Source organism: Polyodon spathula, chromosome 25 (genome assembly GCF_017654505.1).
Source record: "Polyodon spathula isolate WHYD16114869_AA chromosome 25, ASM1765450v1, whole genome shotgun sequence".
NCBI classification, from domain to species: domain Eukaryota; kingdom Metazoa; phylum Chordata; class Actinopteri; order Acipenseriformes; family Polyodontidae; genus Polyodon; species Polyodon spathula.
In genome coordinates, this window is record NC_054558.1 from 13368819 (window position 1) to 13376646 (window position 7828).

Consider the following 7828-nt stretch of genomic DNA (forward strand, 5'->3'; position numbering starts at 1 on the left):
CAACATAAAAATATATTATCCTGCAATAAATTAAAATAAAAACGTTATGTTTCATTAAAAATATGAATTCAGATTTATTTTAATAAATAGTATTTATTTGAGCAATTCCTTAAATCTCTCCACCCCTCCTCAGAAAGTGTAATCCTCCGGGTGTTTTTGCACAGCTGTTTTGTGGGCCTGGTTGCCGCGCGCAATATTGCTAAGTGACGGTTTTGACAAACATGAAGTCTGCAAATATAATGCCAAAATGAGGGTGTCGTCGCACAGACGCAATGGCTTGTAATTAAGGTTAGCATTGTAAGTAAACTACATTTGTTTCATTTTGCATTAGTACAAGTATTTAACATATGTGTTTGGTAAAGTACAATTAGGAAAATAATTAACTGTGGCACAGAGCACATAAAGAGACGTCTTTGTTTAGAATTGAAATAAAAAATGGGGTCCACACGAGAACAGAGACAGCGATAATAGTGTCTTTGCGTGGTACCAGTCCATAGACACGGTACCGTCAGCAATAGCGCTGGTCAGCTGAATGCTTTTTTCCATACAATTTGCAGACTTTTATGGAACTTACACCATCGTCAAATTTGCACGCCTCTTTGTTTAATAAAATAAAACTAATTTAGGCTGCAAAGGCTAATGTTTCAAAATCAGAAACAAACTGCTTCATTATAGTGGAGGAAACGCCTTAAAAACCTGCGCATCTGATAGTGCAGAGAAGCGAGGGTTTAAAAGCTTGCTTAAGCGCATATAAGCATCCTCCTGTGTTGTTTGTGTGCAATCAAAGCCCTTTGAAGATAATTAGTGTGGTTTGTTTTCCAGGCAGGATCCGCAGTCGCTGAGCCTGGGACGTTCCGTGAAAGCGGTGCTAGTCTCAGATGTCTGTCGAGTTGGCAGTGACCGGCGTGCAGGCCTTCCGTGCCCCGTCCAGGGCAGGAGGGGGCTGCAGAGGGGGTGTTCTAGGAGGAGTGCTAATCAGTGATGCCAGGAGAGATGGAGCGTCGAAGTCCCAGCTCTGGCATCCCGCCAGGCCAGAGGTTCCCAGGACGCCTCTTTCAAAGAGCTCCCCGCTCAGCAGCGCTAACCTCAAAAAGAAGAACAAATACAGGTGGGTCCCACCGTGCTTCTACATGCACACTGCAGGATTCTCACATTATGATTATTATTTTTTTTTATGGTTGTATTGAAGTAGACAGAATGATGAGTTGGAAAATACCTGAGGAATGTGTTTATGCCCTCATAGCTCTTTCATTGTTTTCATCATGCCTCTTAAGATCGTAGCCTGTAACAACCTTTCCTTGCTATGTTGCAAGAGAGGTTTGGGGCAGTTCTCGTGCAGTATATTTGACTGTCAAGGTGTCAGAACCTGTTAAGCAGAAACCTTCTCATAGAACCTGTTACCAAGCACAGACTGTGGAACTTCAGTTGTGTGGGAGGAGCATTGATTGATTGGCTGCAGCTGTTTGACAATGCCTAATACAGTAATGATGTGTTTTATACTGCTGTTACACTTGCTGCCAGGTAATCGCTAATACATGTAGACAGAACAATCGCTGCAGCTTCCAGGTACGCAGTCACTTATTGTGCTGCAGCTCACATCGGATTGCAGCTAAAACACTGGAAATTGAAAAACCGCATAGAAAGCCATTGGTTAGAAAACTGCAGAAGTGCATTTCAAATACGCGCATGCCGTATACCAAAATAAAGTTTAAAAAAGAAAAAAAAAAGTGCACCAGTGATACTGTTAGAATATATAACTAAATGGATTTTTAAATCTTGTTTTTTTTTTCTTTTTGAACAGACAAGAGCTAATAAAAGAATGGCATGGATCTTGCATGTTCCTGTGTGAAAGACACGCACATTATGTATTTGTTTTTCTAATGGTGTTTTTGTCTAAGCTGTTGGTGAAGATGCGTCTCTCGCTCCTTGGAGATATTTCAGTGCTCCTCTTCCTCATCCCTCACTTTGCTGCAAGCATGCACATGAAGGAATGCAGTCCACTTTGAAACCGCATCAGTCCTAGCTTGATTAGTAGCATAGTGAGAGGCTTCTTGGAAAGGAAAACACGTCTTGGATTCATTGTAGACTGAATTGCTTTATTTGACTTCTACTGAAATTGCAGGTGGAAATCATATAGAAATGCGGTTAGGTTGGGAGGCAGGGGGAGTGGGGGTGTGGTTTGTTCACCAATTCCTACACATTATTATTTAATTTATTTTTACCCTGATGTGTGTTTAGACCCTGTAGCAATCAGAAGTGGATGATGTGAATTAGCTGTGTTTGCCTTGTTGAGTTGGCTTGTCCTGGCGTATGTTATATTGACTGTATGTAACTCTAATCAGCTGTCTGACACAGTCAGATAAAATGCTGAAAGACGAATGGTTTGAAAGGAGACCTGTGGATGTCTGTTTTTCAGGTTGAAGAGCCACACTCCTACCTATTGCGATGAGTCCCTATGGGGGGAAATCAGCTGGTCCCAGTAATGCACATCACTATCAATAAATCTGTGCAACATGTTCTTGAGGGTCTTATTAAAATGCTCCACAAGAACATCGGTTTGAGGTTGAAACATCAAGGTCCTAATGGTCTTAATTCCCAAAAACTTACATGTTCCACGGATTAGCCGGGACATAAAATTGGTGCCTTGGTATGTCCATAACGTCGTTAGGCATCCTGACTCGGGAGAACCTTCACAAGCTCATTGGCAATGGATTTAGCAGATCAGGGCAGAGGGTAATGGCCTCTGGATAATACATAGCGTAATTCAAAATGACCAATAGGTGCATGTATCCCACCACACTCCTCTCTAGCAGTCCGACTATGCTTACCCCAATACGCTCAAACGGAGCTTCCACCAGGGGCAAAGGCACCAGTGGGGCTCGTGGAATGGCTCTAGGGCTGCTTCTGACATTCCCCCCCACAGCGTTTGCAAAACCGCTTGATGTCACCATCCAGCCCCAGCCAATAGAACCGTGTCACAAGCCTAGCTTTAGTCTTGTCCCTTCCCAAATTACCAGACAGGGGAATAGCATGAGCCAACCGCAACACATCCTCCTTAAAGGGTTGAGGAATGAACAACTGGTGACACACTTCCCCTGTCTGGGGTAATTTCTTAACTAGGTACAAGAGATCTCGAGCATTTTCAAAGTGGGAGTATGTGTCGGCGCTTCTGGGCTCGACCACCCGACCATTAACCACAGTTGTTTGGTCAAAGAGCCTGCCCAGCACATCATCATGCCCTTGCTCGAGTCGGAAGTCAAGGGAGTGAGCTAAAAAATCAGCTCCCATGGCTTCCATCTCGGGATCAGGTCAGTCCTGAGCAGAGGCAACCGAGCCAGACCCCTGATCCCGATGTAAAACTTCTTTGGACTCCCTCCATTGCAAACCCTCATTCTTAGCGCCCCGGCATTCCCGTTTAGTTTTACAGGGTTTAAATCTATAGCAAAACCATTCTGGGTCGCGAAAGGAAAAAATCTCTCCAATTACTTCCTCTTTCTTAGACAATAAAGAGGACGGGGCTGTCAGGGCAGCCAACCAATCTTTAAACTGCTCACAGTCCCATCCCAGAACTACTGGTACTGGCAATCGAGGACACAAGCCCACTTGTACTTGCGCCACCTGCTGGCCAATTTTCACATATATACTAATCTTGGGATAAGTGCATACATCCCCATGAATACATTTAATATACACCCGTCCCAATATACGTTTATGCCACGGTGAGATTAGGCTCTCATGTATCAGAAACTGAAAACACCCTGAGTCCAGGAGAACCTGGTTTTTTGTACCATCCACTGTCACAGGAATGACAAAACCTGTCTGCTGGAGTGACTGCGGTAACTGAACACGATTACCTAATTAGCTGAGGTCACAATCTATCACAGGGAAATCCCAAGCGATGTGGCTCACCTCCCTGCACGTCCAACACCTCGATGGACTAATTTCTCGCCCTGGAGCTTCAGTAAGAGGCAGAAATACTGGAGCCATCAAAGAGGCTCGACAATAAGGTGGCTGCACGAGACCCCAGTCCAACACCGCAGCAGCCCGTGGGTAACCCCACCCTGCGCTGGTTCCCGGGCTGGGAGCTCCCGCTGTCACCCCCATCCGAAAAACTGTCTACCCCTTCCCCCCCAGTCCCCTTGCCCTCTCTGAGGCAAGTAGAGGGGGTGAAACGGTAGCACTCCTTCCAGACAGCTTACCTGGTACTGCTTTGCCTATTCAACTGCCCGATCCAAAGTTGCGGGTGCCTGCTGCTGTACCCATAACCGCAGTCCCGGGGCCAAGCACTCCAGAAACTGCTCGATCACGGTCACCTCCACCAGCCTGGCTCAGGGATGCTCCTCCGCTGAGAAGAGCTCCTCCCTAAAACTTATCGGCGGTATCCCTCCGGAGTGTCCCCCACGCGATTAAGAATGGTTGTCTTCAATGTACAGTAATTCATCATGTTCTCAGGAGACAGCATCCTCGTCTCTGCTTGTGCCTCTCCCGTCAGCTGTGGCAAGAGGTGGCTAGCCCATGGTTCCTGCACCAAACAAGCAGAGGTCGCCATTGCCTGAAACACCTCCAGGTAGTCTTCTGGTCGATCCTCTGCCGTCATCTTGGTTGGCCTCTACAGCCTTGGATCTGGTCCCGCCAGACTAGCAGCCCCCTGCCCAGCAGCAGTTAGGGTTTGGCGTGGGAGGTCCAAACTGGGTGGCATCCATTTCTGCTCATTTGTTTCCATGCACTGCTTTTTGCGGGCAGTTCCAGTGAATCCCACCTCTAAAACCACATGTGGAAGGGTTGTGGGTAATTCACTGACACAGGAGACAAAGTTGAAGTTATAAACACCACTCGGGTGCACTATTTATTTTTCACCAGCAGGTGGCACTGTGGGTCCGTCTTTCCCCTACACTAGCAATGGTAACAGAGGGCAACTATATAATATAGACACTCGCAGGTGCCTAACAAATAATAATCAAAAACAGAAGGTACAAAGAAAAAGAAAAATTAAACACTATTACAAACAAAAAAAAAAAAAAAAAAAAAATAAACTTGCTAGGGCACTCTGCAGCTTTTCCGACAGCCATCGCTATCCGCATAGCCCAGGGGTCTCCGTCCTACACTCCACTGTACCCTCAGCCTGCTTTTTATACACTTTTGGGGTCTGCCAAGGATTTCCCGCTATCAATATATTTTCTTTTCTTTGGTTTTGTTTTGTTTCTCCGGCCGTTCTCGGTCTTGGAGCAGAGCTTCCACTAGCTCCTTGTCGCCCTATAGGTGCCTATCTGAGGGAGTGTTATTTTATAGGCCCAGCAACCCCCCAAGGCCTGCCTCCGCCAACCACTCAGAGAGAGGGGAGACAAAAAGAAAAAAGAAAAAAGAAAAACACCCCTCATCCCACCGGTGCCATAATGTCCGCCTAGAATGCTCGGAGACAGAGAAGGCGTCTTTGGTCGGACGTGGCTGTGCAGTCGTGTCTGAGAGGACCAATGCACGTGTAATTTTGTCAAGACGAATAAGTTTTGTATTGGTTAGTCTACAATTCACTAAAAGGAGGCTTAAGGAAAGATAACAATAAGAAAGACAGAACTTTCTCTCTTAGAAAAGAAAGAAAGAAAGAGGCTGTGTATTCCTTTCAATGGTATGGCCTTGCTAATTTCAGAATGGGATTAACAATGTTAAAAGTTCTTAGCTTCTTTCTCTCCTGGGACCATTCGAATAGTGATTATAATCTGCATCATCTTTGTATGAAAATGCATTTTTATGCAAGTCATTTGTGTAAGTTTCTATAAAAAAAAGTCTGAAGGCACTGTGACATTGACAACCTCTTACACTGGCGCGAGGAATACTAATTTCCAGTTTCCAGTAATCAGTATTATAAACTAGTATCATCACTTTGTGATGTGTTAGCTTTTTGAGAGTGAATTTTTTTTTCTTTGATTTATTTGTCGTTTGTGTGTAGTGCATTTGCGAGAAATAGAGGCTGAGACTGGACACACACTGATAAAAATGTGTTTCTGAAATGACGACTGCCAAAACGAATCACATTTTGAGTTCTGGGTCGGAGTGGGTAGAAATGTCAAAATGGATCCAAGCCCCACCCCCAGGTGTTTTGCATTCCATCAACACATTTTGGAGGTACCATTGCACTTAAAAAATAGCTTGTTTATTAAAATAATGTGCATGTTTTAGACATTTATCTTCATACCAACACATGGAGTATAAAAGCAGTCTGAATGGGGTGTGGGCAACTCATGCTCAACCCAATGCATTCACCTTCCCCAATACTTATTGGATGGCAGTGTTTATGCTGTACAGTAGATAATTAATACATTAGGAACTGTTTAATTTTCATGGTTTAAATATATAAAACACAATGACAATTCAGAGATCAGCAATAGCAGGCCTATGTTTATTTATTGCATTGGGCCTGCTTTGAAAGATTTTGAGGACCTTCCAAACAGCCTTAAAAGGTTGGAGTCTGCACACATCAAAATAAATAATTAAATAAATAAATAAATAATAAATGGCAGGACTCTAAGCCTGTTCTAAAAGGTGTATATACATTTTTTAAAAGTTTTTGTGAGTGGGAATGGGAAGGGCATTTTTTTAAATAAATTTTTTGTTTTGAATGGAATAAATGGGAATGGAATAAATGTGTAATTATTCTAACCTGCAACCAATTACCTTCAGAAGTCACATAATTAGTTAAATAAAGTCCACCTGTGTGCAATCTAAGTGTCACATGATCTCATTATATATACACCTGTTCTGAAAGGCCCCAGATTCTGCAACACCACTAAGCAAGGGGCAACACCAAGCAAACAGCACCATGAAGACCAAGGAGATCTCCAAACAGTTCAGGGACAAAGTTGTGGAGACGTTCAGATTAGGGTTGGGTTATAAAAAAATATCCGAAAACTTTGAACATCCCATGGAGCACAACTAAAGCCATTATTAAAAAATGGAAAGAATATTGCACCAAAAACAAACCTGGCAAGAGAGGGCCGCCCACCAAATCTCACGGACCAGGCAAGGAGGGCATTTATCAGAGAGGCAACAAAGAGACCAAAGATAACCCTGAAGGAGCTGCAAAGCTCCACAGCGGAGATTGGAGTATCTGTCCATAGGACCACTTTAAGCCGTACACTCCACAGAGCTGGGCTTTATGGAAGAGTGGCCAGAAAAAAAGCCATTGCTTAAAGAAAAAAAATAAGCAAACACATTTGGTGTTCGCCAAAAGGCATGTGGGAGACTCCCCAAACATATGGAAGAAGTTACTCTGGTCAGTTGAGACTAAAATTGAGCTTTTTGTCCATCAAGGAAAAACGCTATGTCTGACGCCAACCCAACACCTCTCATCAACCCGAGAACACCATCCCCACATTGAAGCATGGTGGTGGCAGCATCATGCTGTGGGGATGTTTTTCATCGGCAGGGACTGGGAAACTGGTCAGAATTGAAGGAATGATGGATGGCGCTAAATACAGGGAAATTCTTGAGGGAAACCTGTTTCAGTCTTCCAGAGATTTGAGACTGGGACGGAGGTTCACCTTCCAGCAGGACAATGACCCTAAGCATACTGCTAAAGCAACACTCGAGTGGTTTAAGGGGAAACATTTAAATGTCTTGGAATGGCCTAGTCAAAGCCCAGACCTCAATCCAATTGAGAATCTGTGGTATGACTTAAAGATTGCTGTACACCAGCGGAACCCATCCAACTTGAAGGAGCTGGAGCAGTTTTGCCTTGAAGAATGGGCAAAAATCCCAGTGGCTAGATGTGCCAAGCTTATAGATACATACCCCAAGAGACTTGCAGCTGTAATTGCTGCAAAAGGTGGCTCTA

At 44.2% G+C, this 7828-nt stretch overlaps 1 long non-coding RNA gene across 1 annotated transcript; it reads left to right on the plus strand.

Annotated features, from left to right (window-relative positions):
• Positions 1 to 138: 138 nt before the first annotated feature.
• On the plus strand, positions 139 to 2457 carry LOC121299859. Its single transcript, XR_005947476.1, has 3 exons — positions 139 to 297; positions 823 to 1108; positions 2417 to 2457. It is a non-coding gene; the product is annotated as an uncharacterized LOC121299859 (long non-coding RNA).
• The last annotated feature ends 5371 nt before the right edge of the window (positions 2458 to 7828 follow it).